This window comes from Oryx dammah, unplaced genomic scaffold (assembly GCF_014754425.2).
Source record: "Oryx dammah isolate SB20612 unplaced genomic scaffold, SCBI_Odam_1.1 HiC_scaffold_28, whole genome shotgun sequence".
Taxonomy (NCBI): domain Eukaryota; kingdom Metazoa; phylum Chordata; class Mammalia; order Artiodactyla; family Bovidae; genus Oryx; species Oryx dammah.
In genome coordinates, this window is record NW_024070212.1 from 29,765,120 (window position 1) to 29,789,850 (window position 24,731).

Sequence of the window (24,731 nt, forward strand, 5' to 3'; positions counted from 1 at the left end):
ACTGACTCATTTGAAAAGACCCTGATGCTGGGAAAGATTGAAGGTGGGAGGAGAAGGGAACAGCAGAGGATGAGATGGTTGGATGGCGTCACCGACTCAATGGACATGAGTTTGAGTGAACTCCGGGAGTTGGCGATGGACAGGGAGGCCTGGCGTGCTGCGGTCCACGGGGTCACAAAGAGTCAGACACGGCTGAGCGACTGAACTGATTGGACCTGTAATAGCCTTCACATTTCCTCCCCAGTTTATTAAAACTTTTATTTCTGTTCTTATAGTTTTAATTTACAAAAATTCTCTTATGGTTTTTCAATTTTTTTAAATAGTGCTCTGCTCTAGTTCCATGGATGCAATGTCCTCTCTTTTAGGAAATTACAGTTAAATTTTTTGTTTTTGTTTTCTACATTGTGTATTTCCTTAGAGCTTTCTGTTTCTATTTGTTTCTTTGGATTCTGTCTTCTAGTATTCAGACTCTCAGTTATTAATCTTCAAGTTTTCAGTAAGATGGTTCAGTCCTGCCCTCGGCTAAGCCAGGTGTCCCTAAGATTCTTATTTAAACATATTTAAACTTCTTAGTTAAACCTCTCCAATTAATAAACTTTACTCAGGGCTTATGGACAGTGTGGGAGGTATAGTCTCTTGGCATCTTGGACTGCAGGTAGACCAGGGGTTCTGGACTTCTTATGTAATAATATAAATATCCTCCTGTCTTTATGACCATCCCTCACACTTGCTTTGAGAGGTACCTAGAAACTGCCTATTGAATCTTTTAGTGGTTTTGTGTTGATGTCTCAGCTTGATTTCTTCATAAACATAGCCTTTATGTACTGCATTTTACCAGGCAATACAATCCCGGAGATGCAGAAGTAAGGAGAATGGGATGGAGGCCAGGAAGGAGGGGGGAGTCAACGCAAACATGTGTTACTGTGCTGGCCACCACTTGGTTCAAGAGTAATTGATTCCTCAGTCTCACAAGACTGACTTTCAAATACAAACGTGTGCTCTTTGGGGCAATCTCTTTGAAAGCGGGAAGAGAAAAGAATGTATCCACTAGTCTTTGCTCGTACTGGTCAGAGTTTCATCCATAGTGAGTTATCTTCCCCACAGTTAGGAGGTTGCTTCTGATGGGCACTAAGCCAGTCTCATAGCGCAAACAGGAAAGCTCCAAGGGGGCAGCTTGAGGAGTATGGGGCAGTCTTGAGAGCAGGTGCTGTTGGCTTGGATCCCATACGCAACTTGTCCTGGTGCATTGGATGGTGAGGAGCAGTGGTGAAAGGCAGACCCAAGATGCTGGAGAGGCATTTTATACAGGTGGGGACAAGCTGGCCTCTCATTAACCTCCTCACTACAGGAGTTCAGGTTTCTCTGCTCTGCTAAATCAGCTCTCTCTCTTCCATCTGCTTTCCAGTTTCTAAAATTATGTCATTCTTTCTCACTTGCTGTGCTCTCTACTGACATGTTTTCTGTCCATGGGGGTTTATTATTTAACAATAATTTTTAATCATTATAGAAAATTTGAGAAGAAACATACACACTCTGGCGTTTTTTTCTGTCATGAATCAAGGTCCATAGCCACTTATGTGGAATGATATTTATGAGCATTTTGGTGTCTGCACACTCTCCATTCATTCTGATACCTTAAAAGTTCCATATATTTTTCTTTTTGTCCCTGGTATGAAAGTGGTCCTTTATGCCTATGTGTGGTAGGGTCCAACATTGAGCTTTCTTGGTCACTTGGTCTTTTAGAGAAGCTAAGATCACTTTCAAATGTGCGGTAGGGGATTCAAAGGAAGCTTTCTGAGACAGTGGAGCTCTAGCTATGACTCAAGGAGTCCATATGATTTCCACAGAGGAAGAAGGGCTGTGGAGGCCGGTAGGACTCTCCAGCACAAAGAGCAAGGAGTAAAGATAGAGAAGTAGGAAAGGACACCACATGTTCAAAGACTGGCAAGTAGCTTTGACTGACTGGTGTTTGGGGAATTGGAGTTGGAGAGGTTGCTGGTGGAGGGACTTGAATGCCAGGGAAAGGAGTTGAGACTGTTTTGTATACAATGTGAGTTTTAGAGCAGCAAGTGACTCAATCCTATCAGTGCTTTGAGAGGATTAACCCAGCAGTCATGGGCTGGGAGCTTGAGGAGGAAGATGTGGAGGCTGTGAACAACTTGAGGAATGAGGTCAAGATTTTGAAGAGATATTGGTGGACAGAACTGGAAGAAACCAATAGAAGACTTAAAGTAGTGCTGAGCAGTTCTAAGGCCTGAGGGTCAGCTTGCACGTGCTCCCTTCACATGGCCAACCTCCTCTCGTCTTTCAAGAGTCATTTCAAAGGTCATCTCCTCCAGGAGGCCTTTGCTGCTTCCTCTCCCTAGGCTGACTCAGGGACTACTCCTCTGCACTCTCGTGGCCACTGGGCTTGGATCCACTATAACACTTCTCATTAATAGGTTATACTGTAGGTGTTGAACTTGTCTGCAAGCCCCTGGCGCACAGAGCCTCTGTTTTATTCAACTACATGCCCCCAAAGATTAGCACAGTCTTGCCCATAGTAAATACTCAATAAATATTTGTTGAGTTGATGAGTGAACAAGTCTAAAAGTGCCCTGTTAAAATGTGCTCCCTAACTTTCTCTGGCAATGGTCAGCAGCTTGGAGTGAGAGTAGGGGAAGTGGTCAGTGGATCAAGTTCTGGAGCTGGCGTGCTGGCTCTGAGGTCAACGCATTGTGGGTCTAAGATGTCAGAAGGGCAGCATCAAAACAGCCTCAGTCTATTTCAAAAGGTACCCTTCACAGACAAAGATGACAGCTATAATTCTCAATTGCATCTATTGATTACAAGGGAGTACTTCTCTTCCTTGTCTCATGAACCTCCTGACACCCTCTGAGGTATGGAGGACCTGCATCATCACACCCACTTGGCAGGTGAGTCAGCGAACTCAGGTCCCACGGGGGTGATAAATGTCAGAGTGAGAACTCAGACTCATGTATGCAACCTCTCATTCAAGGCTCTTTCAGCGCTGTCACACACGCTCCTGACACACGCGTGTGGACACACACACACACACGGCAGATGCACAGGGGAGCTCATACAAGTCCATGCTCACAGAAGTACACACATGTGCCTGGACCCGAGGACTGGGTCTGTAACACATTTTTCATTGTGGATCTTCCCATAAACCCTTGTCTCTGAGGCTGTCAGGCTGCATAAGCTGCTGGAGAAAGAGGGGGGGAAAATCAAAGAATCTCCTTGACAGCTTCCATTATGTGAAATATGAGGTGAAATGGAACGAAATAAAATTGGGAATGAGATGACAGGGTTTTTCTATCTGACAGAAAATGTTTGGAAGCCATTGGCCTGATTGCCACCCATTCGTCACCTGCCTCAGCTGGTGCAGACCCTCTCTGCTCGTCTGTTCCTCACCAGAGAGACCTTTTTGGAAAGAGGTGCCCCTGCCAAGTCAGTCCAGAGAAGCACTGTGTCCTCGGTGGGCTTCCAGCCTCCGCTACTTTTGCAGCTGCGCCGGCTGAGCTCCCATTCCAGCATATCCCTCTTTCTAGTCCCCATTTCCTACAGCCTCCATATTCCTGGAGCAGCTCTGTCCCAGCTCTGTCTGCGCCCTGGCTCTGTGCTGTGTTGTCTCCTCTCTCCAATTCTACTCTGCCACCTGCTGCAGACAGGCTTTCCTGGCACAGTGACAGAAATGGCACCCCAGCGTCGCTTCCCGTGCTCTCTCAGTCCTGGTGTCCAAACCAACTAATCCCTGAGTCCCAGCTCCAAGCCTGCTGGAAAGGGAATCTGATCAATGCCCTGTGCCCACTTGGCCTCCTGTCCCTCCAGCCACTCTCTCGATCCTTCGCAGGGTTGTCCCCCTTCGGCCTTGTCTGTTCTCCTCCTGTGCTGTCTCCCCCAGGTCACCTGGGAGGAGCATTGTCACTCCCATATCTTCATGATCACACAGACAATCTCAGACCCCTCATCTGAGCTCAACACCCACAAATCCACTGGCCAGCTTGATTTCTTACCTATATTTCTGTCTCAGAAACACTCATAATTTCATGTGCTAAACAAAGTTTGGGCTTTTGCCACCCACCCCATCCCACCCCATCCAATTAGGTGCTTTTCCAATGTTCCAAAGGTCATTATCCATCCAGGCTGCATGCTCTGTTATTCTTGTCACCTTCCCTTCCTTCATTCCCTGTATCTAACCCACCATCAAGTTTATAGATTTTACTTCCCAAATATCTCTTGACTCAGTCCTCCTCTCTCCATCTTTCTTGACACCCTCTTTGTTCAAGCTACCATTATCTCTTGACTTGATTACTACTACAGCTTCTTAACTAGTGTCCCCAGAGCCATTCTCACTGTTTATCTCATATACTCATAGTCTGGGCATTCTCTATATTGGGCCAGAAAGAACTTAAAAAAAAAATCTGATCAGGTCCTTCCTTAAAATCCCTTAATAAATTTCTCATGAGGGCTTCCCTGGCTGTCTAGTGGTTAAGAATCTACCTGCCAATGCAGGGAACATGGGTTTGATCCCGGGTTTGGGGAGATTCCACATGCCACAGGACAACTAAGCCCATGAGCCACAACTACTGAGCTTGTGCTCTAGAGCCTGCAAGTTCCAGCTACTGAAGTGATAGCACCCTAGAACTTGTGCTTTGCAGCAAGAGGTCACCGCAATGAGAAGCCCTCGCACCTCAATGAAAGAGTAGCCCCTGCTTGCCGCAACTAGAGAAAGCCCATACACAGCCATGAAGACTCGGTGCTGCCAAAAATAAATTTTAAAAAATTCCTCACAAGTTTAGAACAGCTGTAACTATCCTAAATAAAACTTTAATTGATCAACTATCCCCAAATCAGAAATCCTCAGTCCTTGACTTTCTGCCATTTCTGGCCTGCCTGTCCCTGCAACTTCACCTTTTGGGGGCTCATTTTGCTCTTTTCTCTTTCCATGCCTGCCAGACTAGCTCTCTTATAGTCCAAGCCACTGAGAGCAAATTTAGTGGGAAAAGTTTCTGGGCAGCCATCCATGCCTTGCACTGGTTTCTTCTCTTCCTTTGCCTTTCTTTGTCTTTGTTTTCCACTTCTTAAAAGTGGCATGCTTCCTCTGATGCTGGGTCTCTACTCAACCCATTACATTAATTAATTAAATTTGTTGATTGTAGCATTTTATTTTATTGAAGTATAGTTGATTTAGTTGTGTTAGTTTCAGCATACAGGAAAGTGATATATATATATATATATATATTCACATATATATTCAATTCTTTTCCATTATAGTTTTTACAAAATATTGAATAGAGTCCTCTGTGCTAGGCAGCAAGTCCTTGTTTATCTATTTTATATATAGAAGTGTGTATCTTTTGATCCCAAACTCCTAATTTATTCCTCCCTCCCACTCCATTATGTTTAAATCCTACTCAGTCCTCTGCTTTCAGCTAAAACAGCTGTTCTTTAAGGGAAGACTTTCTCAGTCCCTCCAATTTTGTCCAGTGCTCTCAGCATCCCACCCTGTGACTGTCTTCCAGAATACTGAATTATCACAGTTGAATTTTATACTTTCAACACCATTGTATTAATATCTTTCTCTACTGCAATGTAGCTTGGATGAAAAGAGGTCATGTTTATCTCTCACCGTGTGTCCTCACTGTCGAGCTCTGTGTCTTGCATTACTAGGAATTCAATAAAAAATGTTGCATGCTTGAATGGCCCAGCTTGGGTTGGGTCTGCACCTGGTCTCTTCAACTGGAGCCATAGAGAGTGGAATCTAAGGGAACCCAAATCTATCAGTTTCGCTTGGGCAATAGATACTGACAAAGGCTGGGAAGTTACCCTATAAATCGCTGGACACCTTGCACGTTGGGGATTTTAAAGTTATTAGAGTTTGTGTATCTCTGTAGATGCATCAAATACACAATTTGAAAATCAAGAGACTATGACAGAAATTAGACTGTAAGAAAAGGACCCATCATTCTTTAAGTTCATTTGTACAATAAAGTTTCATTCACTCATTCAACAAATATTTATTGAGCATCTACTGTAGTCTGGCAAATAGTGTTAATCTGCAGGAAGCAGGATGCACCTAGATTTTATTTGGTATAATCCTGTTTCCACAGTACTGGATCTGTCAAGATTTCCTGATGTGTCAGCCTAACAGTTAAGAATATATTCTCCCTATAAACTCATTTCCTTCTTGACTCTGAGAAATATCCATCTCTCTCTCCATCACCTCAAACCCTATAAATGGCACCCTGATGCACCTTCAGGCCCCACATTCTGAGCAGCAGAGACAAAGGGTGAGACTGTCACCAACTCAGATGTCAGCCTGAAAACCCATTCGCAGCAAGCCCTCACTCAGGGATTCTCTAGTAGTCTGGGAGAGGGCACTTTCCACCTGGGCCACCAAATTTGCATGTTTGTGGAAGGAAGGAAGTGACAGAGAGAGAGAGAAAGGAAAGGAGGGGAGTGGAGGGAGGGAGGGAGGGGAGGAGAGGAGAGGGACGTGAATGTAGGGAGGAAGGAGAAGGAAGGCAAGAAGGCAGGAAGGCAGGCTTCTTTATTCCGGATGGAGGCTGAGCTGTCCCTATACCTCTGCTCACTCTCGTAATTGTGATTCCTGTAATGAACCTTCCTTTGCCGCGAAGTTGCTCAGAGCATGAGGCTTTTCTTTTCTATAGTGGTGTCTCATTTGTCTTTCCTGTCTGAGGTGAACATCTGCTGAACCAAATTGATAACAATAGGGGAGCTGTTATTGACACGGAGCAGGATGCATCATCCATCCAGATGCTTAGGAGCTCAGTCCTGGGGATGTTTCCTGGAGGACGGGGAAGAAAGAGCCAAGTGGGCAGGCTGGGCGATGGGCTGGGAGGATTCTTAGTTGCTCAGCCCATTAGCTCTTGCTGTTCCCCTTTTTGCTTGTCACTTCCCATTTGTTTTCCCTTTGTCTTTAGTCAATTCATATTACTGTGTCTTCCTATCCAGGCGTGATGTTACCTGGTGCCATTCCAATTCTGAACCTGCCTGCATATTAATCTTGACAATGCACCTGTGGTTTCACTTATTCTTCCTTTCATCTGCTAAAAGAAACGATCCCATCTGTGCGATGTATTGGTTTGTTTATATCACAAGAGTTGGGAGAAAGGCACACTGATGCCCACTGCCATTGACCACTGGTCAAGGTAAACAGTTTGTTAGGTAAATTGATTTGAGGGAAGCCACATGATTTGTGCAATGGGCCATCAGAGCTTTAACTTTTGTGGCTACCTGGACCCTTTGTTCCTCTAAAGTGTGTGTGTGTGTGTTTTCTTATTTGGGAATGTTTTACAAGTGCTTATGTTTTACCAGAGGGCTTCCCAGGTGGCGCTATTGGTAAAGAACCCACCTGCCATTGCAGGAGACATAAGAAATGTGCGTTGCATACCCGGATGGGGAGGATCCCCTGGAGGAGGGCATGGCAACCCACTCCAGGATTCTTACCTGGGAAATCTCATGGACAGAGGAGCCTGGTGGGCTACAGGCTATAGGGTCACAGAGGCAGACACGACCTAAGCAACTGAGTATGCACCTTGCACCAGGAGGCTGTTTAGAGCTGACAGGGTCCTGGCACTTGCCTTTTGCAACTTTTCCCTTAGAAAGTGTTTCTCAGTGTGTGCCCAGAACACCTAAATTGGAATCTTCTGAAAGGCAGTGGTTTGAGGAATGGGTGGCAGGCTTGCTAAAATGCAGATTCACAGGTTTCCACTCCCACAGACTCACGCAATGTGAGAGTCTAGGGTGGGGCTCAAGTCCCTGATTTTAACAAGCTTCTCAGGTAATTCTAATGCAACCCACGTTTGACAACCACTTGGACTGAGAAAGAGCTGCAACATGGTGCAGAGCAGGGGTTGCCAGCCTTGGCACTCTTGACACTCTTCTGTGGGAGGATGACTCTGTTGCAGGGGGCATCCTGTGCACTGTAGAATATTGAGCAGCATCCTTGGCCTCTACCCACTAGACGCCAGTTGCATCCTCTCCCGTGGTTACGACCGCCAAAAGTGTTCCTTGACATTCCCAAGTGTCCCCCACAGGGTGGATCCCCCCAGCTGAGACTCTCCAGTGTAGGGGAGCGAGCAGAGGGCCTGCAGCTGGATTGAAAGAGTTTGAATCTGGGCTCTTCCACCGACTGAGAAGCTTTGGGCCTCTTGCTTTGCTTCTCTGAGCCTGGGATCCCTCATCTGGAAGAGGAGGAGAATGATAACACAGGCCTCGCGGCACTGCTGGACTCACGAGCACGTGTGCTTAGTCGCCCAGTCGTGTCCGACTCTGCAACCCTCTGGACTGTAGCCCGCCAGGCTCCTCTGTCCATGGAATTCTTCAGGCAAGAGTACTGAAGTGGGTTGCTGTTTCCTTCTCCAGGGGATCTTCCTGACCCAGGGATCGAACCCAGGTCTCCTATGTTGCAGGCATATTCTTTACCACGTAAACCACCAGGGAAGCCTGCTACCATGTGTACTCAGCAAAGATAACTTTCTATCTTTCCTTCTGGAGAGGATAGTAGCTCTGGATGGCCGGATGTTTGGGGCTGGGCTGAGGGACAGTAAACGTCTCCCTTTCAGGGACAAAGAAGCATCGATTTGTGGAATAGAAGTGTTACTAAGCAGATTGAAGGCAGCTGTAATCTTAGGGGAAACAACAGGCATCAGACTGGGAGACCAAAGCTGAAGAAGCCTTTCAGTTCTCCCAGGCATCCAGTGTTGACCTCCTGCCCCAGTGGTTCTGGGGGTTGTGGCCATGAACCATCTCACTGTCCGTGTGTGCTCTGCAGCCCTGCGGTGTCTTGTGACTGACCCTGTGGTCTGCTGTGTGCTTGCTCCCAAGTTGCTGATGGGTCTGCAGGCTTCTGGTCTCTGTCTGTGCTCCTTCCCCCCATCCTCCCCCGCCCAGCTGGAGCTGTGCAGCTGCAGACCCCAGGGTTCTGAAAGCCCCTGCCCTGCCAGTCTCAGCCTGTGGGGCACAGGAAGATTGTATTGTGAGGAGCATATTTTTAGCTGCCCTGGCCTCGATGCCTATTTTTAGCACCCAGCAGAGGGCTGGGCAGCTTGGTTCTGCTCAGTGGGAGGGTGGCAATTGGCTCTTGACTGGCACTCTGCTCTGCCAGCCCAGCCAAGTTGGCTCCACTTCAGGTGGGATAATTACAGTAGTAAATTCTGGATTTCTCAGCTCGAGCTTCACCAACGTGTTGGTGATCACCGTTCAGGAGAGTTCATTTTTCCCACACATGGGATTTGAAACCCTCTGATACCGTAATGCTTCAAATCTAAGGAATGGAAAGGGAGCCTAGGCTTGCAAGAGATATTGAACAGCCAAGAAGGGAGACAGAGAAAGAAATGGAGACCTAGACAGAGAGAACCAGGGATGCCAGAGAAAAGAGCGAGAGAGATTAAGCAGAGACCAACTGAGAAAGACTGAAGTAGGGGAAGGTTTAGTGCTGGATCTGTGGGGACAGAGGCACAGATTGAAAAAGAAGAGCATAAAACAAAAAGAGAGAGAAGAGAGCAAATACATAGCTCCAGTGGCCAGGCTTATTGAATGTTTCCAGTGTGCTGGGGACGGCTCTGAAATCCTTACTGTGTATATCTTGGAATGTTTACACCCTAATACCTGGGTTGTTGTTACTGTTTTTGCAGCGGGGTGAGGGACTCTTGCCCAGGATTTCTTCCTCCAGTGGTGGAGGCTGGGCTGGAGCCCATGGCTGATCTCTGCTCACTGCATGGGACAGGCACATACAGACTCAGGATAGAGGACTGGGGGTGAGATACACAGCCCACTGCTGCAGTCTGCTGAGCCTTTGGAGGTTAATACCTTGTCTGTTTCCCTGGGAAGACAGCTCTCTGAAATGGGTGCCATTGATCCCAGTGTCAGGGCTGAGTTACAAGCACTTCCCCAAAAGTGTGTGTCAGGCTGATTGGGTCGCTGGGCTGCTGCTGAGCCTGCCTGACAGGCTTCACATCAGCCACCAGAGGATCACAGCTCAGCCGTGTCGCTGTTTGGAAATACCACCTCCCACCATGTCATTAAGCTAATTGAACGGGTCAACTTTTCTGAGGACAGAGGTGGGGGCAGAGGGGAGGGAGTGATAATAGCTTTGTATTTGCTCATTGCCATTCACACCCTGATCTACAGCTGCCCACTGCTCTTCTCTGAAACCACCAGAGCCGCCCAACCCCCACCAAGGGAGGGGATGACAAATACTATGCGTGGAGAGGAGTTATTTTTGCTAATGATCTTTACTACAGAAAATCTCAGCCCCTGATGGGAGACCCCCAGTTCATCTTTCTACACTTGTCGAAGCTTCAACCAACAGAGGCAACAAGAAAGCTGTTTCCAACAACAAGGGCCTGCCTGAGTAGACAGCAGTCATAAGTCATTCTTTCTGTTCCTGGTTCCTGCCCCTCCCACCCCTGTGCAGTCATCCGTCTCCATAAATCTCCTGAGCAGGTGGAGATTTATACAGAAGCTGTGCCTACTCCTGTCTGTGTGGCCCCGATTGCCTCTGACACCTTCAGGAAGAGATCCATGTGGTTATATGATGTTCTAGTGTATTTCATCATATTATATTTCTAAATCAGAATAGATGAAGGGTCAGGTTGGCGTTTATAGTGGAGGAGGCAGAGAATAGATACTGGACTCTTTACTGATCTGGAGGTGTGTTGGGAGAGGGAGAATGTGGAGATCATTTCTGAGGCACGACGTGCTGGCAAAACAGCTGTGTCATACGTTGCTCTTGTGAGGCCCTTGGTAGACCTGGTGTCCCTGCCAACAGGGGCAGATGCAGTCTAGAACTCCTGCCCTTAGGGACATGATGGGTATACATGGGGAGGCAGGTTTTGTGAATACACTGGCCCAGGGAACTGGTGGTTGAAAAATCAAACCAGTTCTACGTTAGGTGGTGGGCTTCCGAGGTGGCTCAGTGGTAAAGAATATACCTGCCAGTGTAGGAGACGCGGGTTTGATACATCCATGGGTCAGGAAGATTCCCTGAAGGAGGGCGTGCCAACCCACTCCAGTATCCTTGCTGGAGAATCCCATGGACAGAGGAGCCTTGTTCTCCCATGTCCTCCCATGGCAGAGTTTGCAACGAGTCATACACAATTTAGTGATTAAGCAACAACAACATATTAGTTGGTACAAAGTATAGGTAGTTGAGACCATAAGCCTGCATTTGGGGTTGGCCACAGTGGTGGGTAATGAGGCCTGGGAACAGTGGGGAGCAAATACAGGGGACGCCCAGCAGCTGCAGAGCAAACCAAGACTGGGGGTTTTACACAGCCTTCTCCGTCTCCTTCAGAGTGGGCCAGCGTTGATGGGACATTGGCACAGATGCGAGGTAGGCAGGGCTGGCGGCGGCATGGGCAGTGAGGCCTAGGACAGGTGCCTAGATCTGGGCCTCATGGAAAACGTCAGCATCAGGCTTGTACCCAGCACCCACCTGGGACTTCTGCCCAGAGCTCCCAGCCCTGGGGACCTCCTGACTAGCGACTGAGTAGGAAAATCACTGGAAAAGTTTGATGCAGTCCCTGGGTCTGATCATAGTCAGAGCCATCATTTAGCTATGACAGCTGCATCAAATAGAAGATCACACCAGCAATTTTTAAAAATAAAAAAATGACTGGATGTGGTTTGATGAGTGGCCTGATGTACAACTTGCTTCACTTGGCAGATGGTTTTAGTTAGCAACAGGGAAGAGATCTAAAATGTTTTTTTATTTATATATTGACACATGTTTTGATTTATATCACTATACTGATAATTATTGATAAATGTTTGAATATTACCATTGCCCAGATATACACACTCCAAGTCCAGGAAAGTCAAAACAGCTGACGCAAACCCAGTGCCTCTGTGAATGCCATAACAGCCAGCATGCAGGAAGCAGGACCTCAGAAAGGGTAGCAGGCCGTCACAGTCAGAGAAGGCTTCCTGGGAAAGAAAAGCTTTGAGTCAGACTTGGAAGAGCAGCAAGAACGTTCCGGGGCAGAACGTTGTGTATATGGGGACAAGGGAGCAGGCACTTAGCACAGGGCAACTCCCAGTCTTAGAGGGCAGAGCTTGGAAAATGGGGACCTTGGAGCCTGCGGGTAACTGCAAGTGACCTCCAGTGGCCCTTGGAAATCAAAGAAAAACCTCATTTGAATCCTTGAAACGTGGGGAACAATTAGAGTGGTTACCGCTGCCATAAAGAAGGAAATGGGATGAAGGAGATAGTGAGAGAACCTTAATTAATAGTTTCTTGTGGCTTATTCCTGCTTTAATCACGAGGCTGATATTTCCGCAGTCTATTACAAACTTCATTAAGTTTATTTGCCTGCCAGGAGCCTGCCCTTTCTCCTGTCCCATCCTGTTTAAGATAAATGACTTCAGTGGCTCAGCTGATCCCTTCTAGGCATTGCTGCAGACTGGGTGCTGGTGGAGGACACCTGAAGGGAAGCCAGGGTTTAGCCCAACCAGGGGAAACCAGCCAGCAAGTCAAATGGTTCTCCCCAGTCTGGCTTTTACCACCAAGATGGCGCTAGGCATTCAAAGCCAGGCTACTGATTAGAATTGCATTCAAAGTGCTTATGCACACCTGTGGGCTTCCCAGGTGGCACTAGTGGTAAAGAACCTGCCTGCCAATGCAGGAGACTTAAGAGACGTGGGTTTGCTCCCCGGGTTGGAAAGATCCCCTGGAGGAGGGCATGGCAACCCACTCCAGTATTCTTGCCTGGAGAATCCCATGAACAGAGGAGCCTGGCAGGTTACAGCCCATAGGGTCACAAAGAGTCATACAAGACTGAAGCAACTTGGTATGCGTGCATGCGCACATACCTGTGAGGTTCTTCCTAGAGTTGAAAGTGAACCAGAAAATGTGGCCCCAGGCTGGCTAGATGGTGGTTGTTTTTCAACTGCTAAGTCGTGTCTGACTCTTTACGACCCCATGGACTGTAGCCCCATGGACTGTAGCATGCCAGGACCCCATGGAGTGTAGCACACCAGGCTCCTCTGTTCTCCACTATCTCCTGGAATTTGCTGCAATTCATGTTCATTGAGTCGGTGACGCTATCTAACCATCTCATCCTCCATCGCTCCCTTCTTTTGCCTTCGATCTTTCCCAGCATCAACTCATCTTTTCCGGTGAGTCGACTTTTCACATCACGTGGCCAAAATACTGGAATTTCTGCTTCAGCAACAGTCCTTCCAATGAATATTCAGGCTAGATGGTAGAGCTAGCAATTTATCATGACAATCATGGACTCTCAGCCTTGGAAAGGATCAGAAAGGTCACCTGCTCTAGCCATCCATCTGAGAAGCTGGAGTCCCCTCTGCTCGAGTGATTGCCAAGACTACGCTTGAACTCCTGCAGTGACAGGGAGCTCATCATTCTAGAGGCAGCTCATTCCATCCTCAGACAACTTTTACTGGGCTCCAAAATTTGTTCTCTAAATTCAGCCTTATGGTCCTAGAGTCTCAATTGGCTTGATAAGTTAAAAAAGATAAAACTTAATTTATCTTCCACAACCCTCATCATATTTGAAGAGGGTCTGTTGTTTTGAGAGTTTTCTCTTAAATCTGGCTAAGCATCCTTTAGTATCTTTAATAATTCATCTCATGATGTAAGTCATATATCCTAAAATATATCACTCCAAGAGTTGACAAAATGCTCCAAATGTGGCTGAACCAGCAGCCGGGCTATCCCCTCCCCTGTTTCAGACATTATGCTTCTAACAGTCACACTGGCTTTTGTGTCAGCCACACTGTTCTGTAAATGAGCTTTCTGAGACTTACACATGGGCCAATAATAATACACTATAAAGGTGTTCTTTTTTATCAGAGCCAAGAAACAGCTTAATGGCTTTTGTAAGGAAAGAGTTGTATGTTACTAATGCTGACGGCAGATGAACAAACCCCAGAAAGTTCTGCCTATTTAACTAGGGGATTGTGGCATAGTAAACTGATGATTATTTTTTATGGTTTTAAATTATATTAATTAATTCATTAATCGATCACATTTAAGAGAATGATTTTAGGAATGTGCTGAATTCTGTTCAAACCAGAATTAACAGGTAACTAGTTGGCCATCAGGACAATCACCCAAATAATAAGCTATTAAATGAATGTTAACATACAATAATTGTGTAAAGAATAACTAAGCAATTAATTAACATTTAATGAAATTCATAGCAAATTAGATAGCAAGACTTATTAAATGCCAATTAGCCATATTAGCTACTGACACCTAAGTGATTCAACATACTAATGCTAATTAATTTCTTATTTCTTACAAACTTAATGACTGAACAAAAATGTATTTACATATTTAGAGATTCTTAACATCACCAGACGGCCAGCAATAAGAGTGGTTGTCTGCACGGTGGTTTGGAAAAAGAGGTCAGGAAAGTCCATTAGTATTTAATTTAGCACCTCTTCTCAGCATCAATTCTTGCTGTATTCTTCTTGAGAAATTTTTTTAGAGAGAAAGAGTGTGTGGAGTTTATGTAGAGGTGATCTCAGGGTGCACTGTGTGGGAATGGGAATGAGTCAGAGAAGGGACAGAGCCTATTAAAAAAAATGCCTTCATGGGAAGAGAGGGACCAAAGCTCATTCTCCATGGGACCCTCAGAGAGACCATATGAAATATGTTAGAGGCAGTGTTATCTCCCTGAGGGGTGGGAAAGTTCTTATGCAGACTGCCATCCTGTCTGTCTGTTTCTGTCTGATGGTTTTGTCCATCTGACCCACTACTCTTGTGCCATGGAAATTTAATGTGACTATCCTTTGAGGGCATCTGTTTATTCAGTCACTAAAATGTTTAAGGCACAGCTGCTGGGAGGCCAAGAATGTCTCGGCTGCAGGAACACTCTGAACCAGGGGTCCCTCAGGCCACCAGGACTCTTCATCCTGTTCTCATTCATCCCAGACTGACTTTCTCCACGTGAGAAACAGGACCTTGAGCTCCAAGTTTGCATCTTTGAGCTCCAAGCTTTGCATCTTTGAGCTCCAAGCTGCCAGGACAAAATGGTTCAGGAGTGCTCTCTGTTCTAGTTCTGAAAACCCAGAGAATGGACCCAGGACCAACGTGGGTCAACAGCCCGCCCCTAGAGCCATCCAGGGTACCAGTGCTATTGTGGCCACACTCTCAGGAGAAGAGCAGCTAGGGGCTGGTTCAGTTCAATTCAGTTCAGTTCAGTCGCTCAGTCGTGTCCGACTCTTTGCAACCCCATGAATCGCAGCACGCCGGGCCTCCCTGTCCATCACCAACTCCCGGAGTTCACTCAGACTCATGTCCATCGGGTCAGTGATGCCATCCAGCCATCTCATCCTCTGTCGTCCCCTTCTCCTCCTGCCCCCAATCCCTCCCAGCATCAGAGTCTTTTCCAATGAGTCAACTCTTCGAATGAGGTGGCCAAAGTACTGGAGTTTCAGCTTTAGCATCATTCCCTCCAAAGAAATCCCAGGGCTGATCTCCTTCAGAATGGACTGGTTGGATCTCCTTGTAGTCCAAGGGACTCTCAAGAGTCTTCTCCAACACCACAGTTCAAAAGCATCAATTCTTCAGTGCTCAGCTTTCTTCACAGTCCAACTCTCACATCTATACATGACGTTAGTTAATATATTTTTGTAACCCTTGGCATTGAAAAAAAAAGCCTTCCATAATAAGAAAATTTTTTAGTAAGTTAATCAGTTTGGACTCTAAAAATATTATATTCCATTGGTTTCTTCGTTCTGAACTCTGCATGAGTTGTATGTGCTAGTTTCTCTGTGCATCCTCAGTTGCTAAGTCATGTCCGACCTTTTGCAACACTGTGGAGTGCAGCCTGCTAGGCTCCTCTGTCCATGGAATTATTCATTCATTTGACAATACTATGTAATAAGCACTGTGCTGAAACTTAAAGATACAAAAGACCATTGCCCTGTCCCAACCTTCAGGTGGTTATAGAATATCTCTAACAGTGAGAAAAGTGCTTGGTAGAGAGAGAAACATGGCCAATATATAGACATAGAAGGACACAGAAACCAGTTAAGTGTGGAGGTCACCCAGGGATGGTAACGTGTGTAAGTTCAGATCTAAACAATGAGTAAGCACCCAGCAGGCAAAAGGGTGTGGTAAATGTATTTTAGGTGAAGGAAACAACTTCTACCACAGCCTGGAAGGGAAAATGAGCAAGAGATCTGTTTGGAGCATTGTGGGAGTTGGGGGGAGGCTCAGATATTAAGGGAAGAGAACATGCGCACTTAGTTATGTATGACTCTTTGCAGCCCCTTGGATTGTGCCCCACCAGCCTCCTCTGTTCATGGAATTTTCCAGGCAGGAATACTGGAAAGAATACTGGAGTGGCTTGCCATTTCTTACTCTAGGAGATCTTCCCAACCCAGGGATCGAACCCTCATCTCTTGCATCTCCTGAATTTGGAGGCAGATTCTTTACCACTGAACCACTGGGAAGCAAAGAGAACATGGAGATAAGATTACAAAGGGCCTAAAGGTCATCGTTACCATCTTTGTAAAGGGATGATCTGAGAGAACAGCACTGAAACATGTATATCACCATATGTGAAACAGATCGCCAGTCTAGGTTCGATGCATGAGACAGGGCACTCAGGGCCATGCACTGGGATGACCCCGAGGGAAGGGATGGGGAGGGAGGTGGGAGGGGGTCTCAGGATGGGGGACACATGTACACCCATGGCTGACTCATGTCAATGTATGGCAAAAAACACTACAATATTGTAAGTAGCCTCCAATTAAAATAAATAAATAAAATTTAAAAAGAGAAATATAAAAAAGTGGTGGGGGGGGCAGCCTAAAGGGTCTTCATGAGGAGCTGGACCCATGCTTGTGCCACTTCATCAAAGGGCCTCTGACTCAGTTCTGGATTCTGGCCTGAAGGATATAGTAGGTTGAAAGGATTGTAGAAGTCAACACAAGAAGTAGAGGAATTCTCCCTGAATTTGCAAGCTCCCTTCTTCATACAGACAAATGGTCTCTAAGATGCCACCCAGTGCATATGCCTTGAATGACCACACATAACGCATATGGGAAATAGGAGAAGGCAAGAGCATGCTGTGTAAGAACAACAACAAACTTTAGGACAAGTCTTGGTAGAAAGTCTGCTATTTACCAAAGGTGGCATTGGGCAGATTTCTCAAGCTCTTCCTTATCTGTGAAAATAGAAGAGTGGGCAGGGCTATTATGTGAATTAGATTAGATGTATAGAAGTGCCTGACCCCTGGCAATAAACTCAGTAGGTTTTAGTCTGCTTCTCCACAACCCTTCCAACATTCACAAATCACAAGGCATACACACCAATAATTGTCTACATAAATAACAGGAAAGCTATACAACTGTATCTTCAGCTATTCAGAAACAATTGTTTGCCTATTAAGCCTGTTCTTCTCCAGGTGAAATGTAGCCTTGGGTCAGTCGTTCTTCACGTGACATGCTTCCTAGGCCCCTTACCATGCTGAACATCTTCTGAATAATTTCTAGTTGGTAGTTGTTTCCCCCACAGGTGTCTTGGCTGAAACTAGACCAGAGTCTGGTTGTAGCTTGAGGAGAAGAGAGCTCAGCTGGGCCATCGCAGCCCTTCTGCTGGGGTCCATATGGGAAGGGCCTCTATTACCTTCTCAGCAGGTATTAATACATCTAAATAGAGGTACAGGGGAATTCCCTCACAGTCCAGTGGTTAGGACGTCACACTTTCACTGCTGAGGTTCTATCACTGGTCAGGGATCTAAGATCCCACAAGCCACGCAGTGCAGCCAAAACAAAACAAAACAAAAACAGAATGGAGGTACACATGAAGTTTCTGACCAACTCTAACTTTCTCATCCACCTTGCCTCCCTCCCCCCCCAGCCCCAGGTCTTGCTTATTTAACTGATGAAGCTGCCAGGCTTTGAGGAGAAGCCCAGTCTTGTTCAGTCTGGCTACAGGCTTGAGGCCAGTGCACAGTCCTGGGCTTTTATGTAACATGGAGCCAGTGTGGTGTTGTGGAAAGTGAAGTAACCATTGAACCAGCTGTATCTGTGCTCAGTGCCAGCTTTGACATGTGCTCAGTTCCTCGGTCGTGTCCACCTCGTTGCAACCCCATGGACTGTAGCCTGCCAGGCTCCTCTGCCTGCGGGATTTCCCAGGCAAGAGTGCTGGAGTAGGTTGCCATTTCCTACCCCACAGCTTTGAAATATAGGCCACAAAACCATAGGCAAATTCGTTAACATCTTTGAACCTTAACTTTGACATCTATAAAATAACTATGGTGGGATTGTTGTAAGAATTAAACAGGTTGCGGATAGAGAAGTTCTGGCACATGGAGGCATTCAAGAAGAACTTGCCATTCTCTATACTTTGCCTTAGGCTCTGGGATGCAAAGATGAGGCTCAGTTTCTCACCTAGAAGGAAAGTGGACCTAATCTTAATAAAGTATTCTAGATATAGTGATAAAGCTCAGCTCAGGGAGCTGTGGGCTTGACCTGTATCAGATTCTTAGAAAGCAAAGAATTACTGGTTGAACAAATAAGTATCTCTGCCATCAGTCTAGGTATCCCAAACCTTGGACTTATACAATTAGTTTTGAAATCTAAAAGTAGGGCTTAAGATTCATCTAGTTAAATTGATCCAACTGGTTTTAACCATGTTCCAGCCTGTCAGAATATTTTTAGAGTCGTTATTTTATCATGGAGTACATTATCTATTGTATTCAGCTTTCTGTACCCTACAGGTCTGGCATCTCATCCAATTTATCACAAGCATGTTGAGCAGGATGGCACAGGAGAGAGACATGTAGTAACACGCTAGAGTCTTCCCTTCAGGATTTCTCTTTGTGCCTAGGATATCTGGGCATTGATAAAGCTACTTGAAAAGCTCTCTGCAGGTTCTGCTAGAAGTCCTTTCAGGGACCCCAGCCTGGTGTGTGACCAAGCAGCCATAACTTCTAAACAATGATAACTCTCAGTCAGCATCCTGGTTAAATCATAAGCTAAGGCTGGACATGCCTCCATGCTTCTTCCAGTTGCTATCAGCTTGCAGAGAACTATATACTCTCCATCTTTTTCCTGATTCACTTGCCACACTGCTGTTGGAGGGATCCGTAGTTAAACTATATCACTTACTTACTTAAAGCCCTTCTGGAGTGGATTGCCTAAAACATGAACTCCAAGCTTCTTAAACAGCACAAAAGGCCCTCCATGGGTTAGCTCTTGCTTATTTCTCTGCGTTATTTCCTGACATCCATTCTTCATAATATAAGCTCCTGAAATCGTTAATTAGTCACACTTATCCACATAGATCTCAATATTCTATTGCCATACTTTTGTTCATGCATCTTCCTGCATGGGTTGTTGTTTCCTTGGCCTGCTCCCTTCACCTTATCTATTACACTCAGTCTTCCAAATCAGGGGACAATTCCTTTGCCTACTGCCTGCATATGGGACTGGGTTAGATAGTTCTTTTAGGATCTCCTATACTCTTGAGCATAATCTATTATTGATGCACTTAGTACACTGATGATAACCATTTGTCTTACTAGACTCAAAGCACCTTACATTGAAGGACCATATTTTAGTTATCTGAGAGCCCCTATCTACTATCTCCAGGCCCAGCAGATGGTCAATGTGCAAAACATAATTGTTGAAGTGTGTGTATGTTCTCAGTGTATATGTTTTTTTTTTTAACTGAGTTCTAATGATTTCCTTGAGAGTTAGAATAGAGAGAATTTTTAGGTGAAAACTGAGGCCTAAAGAGGTGGAGTGACTTGCTCAAGCTCTCCCAGTGAGGATTAGAATCTAACTTGACCTCCTAACAGGTAATGTCCACTAATAACAGTACTGCCTTCATGGCTCTGTAATATCCAGAACTTATCCAGACCTGCATCTATTTATAGCCCTGGCTTACCTGGGCATGCCCAGGCACTATTTTGGAGAGTAAAAATGAATTTACACTGGGATATAAATGACAAGCGACTAGTTTACCTCTGGGAAGGTTGTTTTCACCTTAATGGAGTATTCCTGGAGACACTTGCCTTATCCTATTGCAATGTATCTTTTCAAAGAAAATTTTATTTATTTATGGCTGTGCTCAGTCTTCACTGCTTCTTGGGCTTTTCTCTAGTTATGCCTAGTGGGGGCTACTATCTAGCTGAACCGCAAGGGCTTCTCATTGCCATGACTTCACTTGGTCCAGAGCATGGGCTCTGGGGTGCACAGGCTTCAGTAGTTGTGCTCATGCGCTCAGCAGTTGTGGTTCCAGAGCTCTAGAGCGCAGGCTCCACAGCTGCGGCACATGCTCATAGTGGCTCTGAGGCATTTGGGATCTTCCAGGACCAGGGATCGAACCCATGTCTTCTGCAGGGGCCGACAGAGTCTTTGCCACTGATGCACCAGGGAAGCCCTCCTAGAATGTGCCTTGTTAGTAATATTTTAGACAACTGGCAACTGGCTCAGGAAGTACCACCAAGAAATGGATCTTTTGGTGACTGAAATCACACAGTATAGGTAACAGTCTTCTCCAGCTCCCTGTAGAGACATTCTAGGCAGTCTTGTGGAACTGGCAGCATGGAAAGTTTGGAGATCATGTTGGACTGACAAGGGGGAAGAGGAGGGATGAGCTGGGGAGGAGAAAGCCCTAGTGCATGGCTTTTGACAGTCCAAGTTAAATGTTCCACCTATACCTCCAAAGATTTACAGAAAAAATGGACTACAGATGAAACGTCACAGCTGTTTAATCCAGACTGCACCGTAGATCTCTTAAGGATACCAAGCACAAATGAACTGCCCTCTCTGGAGTGATGGTGCCAGCAACCTCCCATGCTGACAGAATACTTATGAGGTACCCCCTTGCATCTTCAAGGCAGGTTTTGAACTCAGGTTTTTTCCCATGGCAGAGCATTTGATTGCAGCTCTGCAGGGCTGCTTCCAGCTTTGTCACTGAAGGTGGGCTTAGTCCTGCTTGTCCCCTAGTTCTGATGTCAACCAGAAACAGAAGGCTTCCCTGGAGGCAATTGGCCATCACCTTCATGTAGGAAGCAGAGTTCAGAGCCCATGGATTGCCAGCCAAGAGAGATCAAATGCTCAGCCCAATATGGAGGGTGCCAGCAGAAATGAAGTCTGCAGAGAGAGTGAGGTGAAAAGAGCCCAGGGCAGAGCCTGTGTCGATCATTCAAAACCAAGGGAATTATATGGGACGTTACCCTCATATCTTCAGGCTGGCAAAGGCACCTCAGGGACTGGCTATAAGATGAAGACAGATTGTTGGTGAATAGCTTCCCTCTCTACATCTCTGCCCCCCCACACCCACAAACCTCAATCGTTGCCCAGTTCCCTGGTCTCCTGAGATGTGAGTCACCTTCATGTCATAATTCAAGTGCTAATCTCCACATCTTGTATGCTGAATTTCTCCCAGCAGGAAATGTTTCTGGGGCTTACAAGTCCTGCTGGCAATGCACAAGGAGGCAGCTGGAGTGGGTGGGCTCACCCCTATTCAGCCTTCAATCCTGTTCCCCACTCTCTCGGCTGGCTGTCAGAGACTGTACCCTCCGTACCTTTGTTCCCTCCTATTTCAGCTCAGCCTCTCATGACTACCTTCCTTTTGTCCACTCCCACCCCCAACTCCTTCTTCCATCCCAAACCCTGGAAATAGATGGAGGCTTCCTGGTCAGGACCTGGGAGAGCTCCAAACCCATCCAGCATCCTTGGAAATGCAACCGCTTCCAGGGGTGGTATTCCTGCTTGATGGGGCTCCTGGGCAGTGCCTTAGGTGCCCCCTCTGCCAATGTGTCCCCTGCTTACCAAAGGCACAGGACTGGGGTTTCCCTTGCCCTCCATTTCCAAGTCCTGTCTTTGGACATAGTCCATAGGGCCCAGGAAGCAGTGTTATTTTATGATTAAGGAATCTTCTACCTTATTTGGTTTATTCATTCCCCGTCCCCTACTGTTTATTCTTTATTGCTTCATTCTGCCTCAGTTTCCCTGATAAGTATGGGAAACAGCCCCTCACAGGTCTAGATTCTTCACGTTATAGGCTGGGTATAAAATGCACTTATGATTTTCGAGGGGTGGAAAGAGGTGGAAAGTGCAGTTACTTGTTTGAAATGATTAAACACTTCCCAGATATGGGGCAAATGGGTGATTGGCCCTGCTTTCACTTTAAAGGCCTCTCCACCCTGCTTATAGGCAGAACAGGGTTTATACAGTCTAAAGGCAACATGTGTAGCACCTCCTTACTGGGAACACATGTGTGGAGAAGAAAGATGCTAAGGAAAGGGGAGGGAAAGTGATGGAGTGAGAAACAGGTTTCTGGGATCAGAACTGGTCTGTCTGCCAATGACTTCTGATCACAGAAGAATGAAAAGGGGATGTTGGAGGGCAGGGAGCAGTGAGGATCTGAGCTCCTGGCATCCCATTCATGGTTTTGTCCAGTGTTTATTGGCTGAGTACTCTACAAATGCTGTACCCGCGTCCTCTCCGTGACTCTCACAAAGACTGTTGAGAAAGGCACCGTCATGCCCACCTGCTTGTGGCTCAGTAGGGAGGAATGAGAGGTAATTTTAATAAACACCAGGATAATGATAGTAAACCCCTCATCTTTATACAGACTTTGTAGTTTACAGAGCATTTTCATCTTTTTTTTTTTTTTTTTTTTTTTTTTTTTAGTCCTCATGACAGCATTGTAAAATACTGAGGGAAAGTGTGTCCATGCCCATTTTATAGATCTAATTATGGATTTCTTGAATCACTATGTGTTGGATGCAGAAGAGTGTTTCCTCTTCCAAGAGTCTGTGATTTAGGTGCTGTTTTCCACAGAGTAGGTAGGGTAAATCCTACAACAAAGATCAATTGAACACAATATCCAACACTTCAGACAGCTGCTGGGGCTTCACATCCCAATATAGGCTGGAAAATTGAAGTTAAATAAAATGAAGGCGTGGAAAGGGGCTCCTCGCACTCCTCTCAGCAGCCTCAGCTGCAGCCTTATGCAGTACTTCCACAAACACTTAATAGAACACGTGGACTCAGACAGATAAAAGGGGTCACCAAAAGGTGCACAGCTACTCACGGCTGGGGGAGGACAGGAAGGTCTTGGTGCAATCGTTTCTCCATTCCGACACCCTGTTTCTTGAATGCTCAGGGATCCTTACACTGGCTAAGGCCCAGATGTCCTTAGGAGAGGGACTTCTGTCCTGTCAGGGCCGGCTTTAGTTACTGTGCTTGTCCCTTTATTCCTTTCCCCCTTGCCCACTGCTGCTGCCTCCATAAATGTCCAGGGCCCTCACGATCCCCCAGCTTGCCTTGAGCCCTTCCTAAGCTGCCACAGCAGGCATCCTTCTCAGTCGGGCCATGGGGCCCTGGGCTCGGCTCTCTGAAAACACACAGATGTCGGTGCTGCGATCCAGGGCCTGATCCACTGGCAACCACAGTCAATACTGAAGTCTGAGTTTGGGTCTTAAAGAGGCATGTACTTCTGCCAACCCCGCCTGCCTTCCACCACTGTAATTAAGCCTGGGGGCTGGAGCTTTCAGGGCCTTACAGATGTACACATCTCTGTCCAGAGATTTCTAAATGTTTGTATTGCTTCGTGTTTGTTTCTGTTTGTCATTATTGGGTTTTAAGACTCCAGATGTCTTGGGGGCTCAACCCTTGATTGTAAGTGGGAGCAAAGGAAAAATGAGACAGCCTGCTTAGGGAGGACAGGGGGCAATTAAAGATTAAGATGAGTAAATGGAAAAGACAGACATCTTGTTCTTTTGCCAGGACTAAATTAAACATCTGCTTTTCCTGATGACTCTTGTACATCCTAGAGAAGAACGAGAGGTGTGGTGAGAGGATGTTTTGTGACTAGTAGGACACTTCTAATGGTTTTCAGCTAATTCTCAGGGTTTTGGGGAAGGCAATCATGGCATCTAATGGCAAATAGTCATATTCTTGCTTATCAATATTTACTGCTTTTACCTACCTTGGTAAATTATTTAACCTTTTTGTGACTTGTTTCCTTATCTGTAGAATGGGTGTAACAATGGTACCACCCCGATGGTACTAATAACCGAAGGGTTATTGTATGAATTAAGCAAAACCTGAAAAGCCCTTGAAGCAGCTCCTGGAATATAGTAAGCATATAGTAAAAATGTAGGGTTTTTTTTTATTATTGTTTGCATATCACATTTTATTTAATTAGCTGGGGGCTTTCAAAACAGTGGTATACAGCAATGGTGATAACAGGAATCCTTATGTTGTTTCTGAAACTTAATGAGACTGTATCTAAGAAGTTATAATCAAGTATGACATTGACTATTAGTGTGAGGCCGAAAGGAAAAAGAAGCTTTCTGAATCTTCTTAGGGTGCCTCTTCCATCCTCTGGAACACATATGACTAACCACAGCCCTCTGGGCACCAGCTGCCTCTTGCTCACACTGTCTAATCAGCATGATATCATCAACATAAGGGATCAATGTGATGTTCTGTGGCATGAACAGAATGTTTCAGATCTCCTTGGACTATATTATGACAGAAGGTAGCAGAGTAAAATAGGCCAGGGCAAAACTGAAAATAAATATGGTCCATTCCATGGAAGTGTGAACTGTTTCTGATTCTCTTTCTTTGTTGAGGCAGAAAAGAATATATTTGCCATATACATTCATTTATATTATTTTTTAGATTTCACATGTAAGTGACATCACATAGTATTTGTCAGACTCTCAGTTACAGAGAACAAACTATTGGTTACCAGTGGG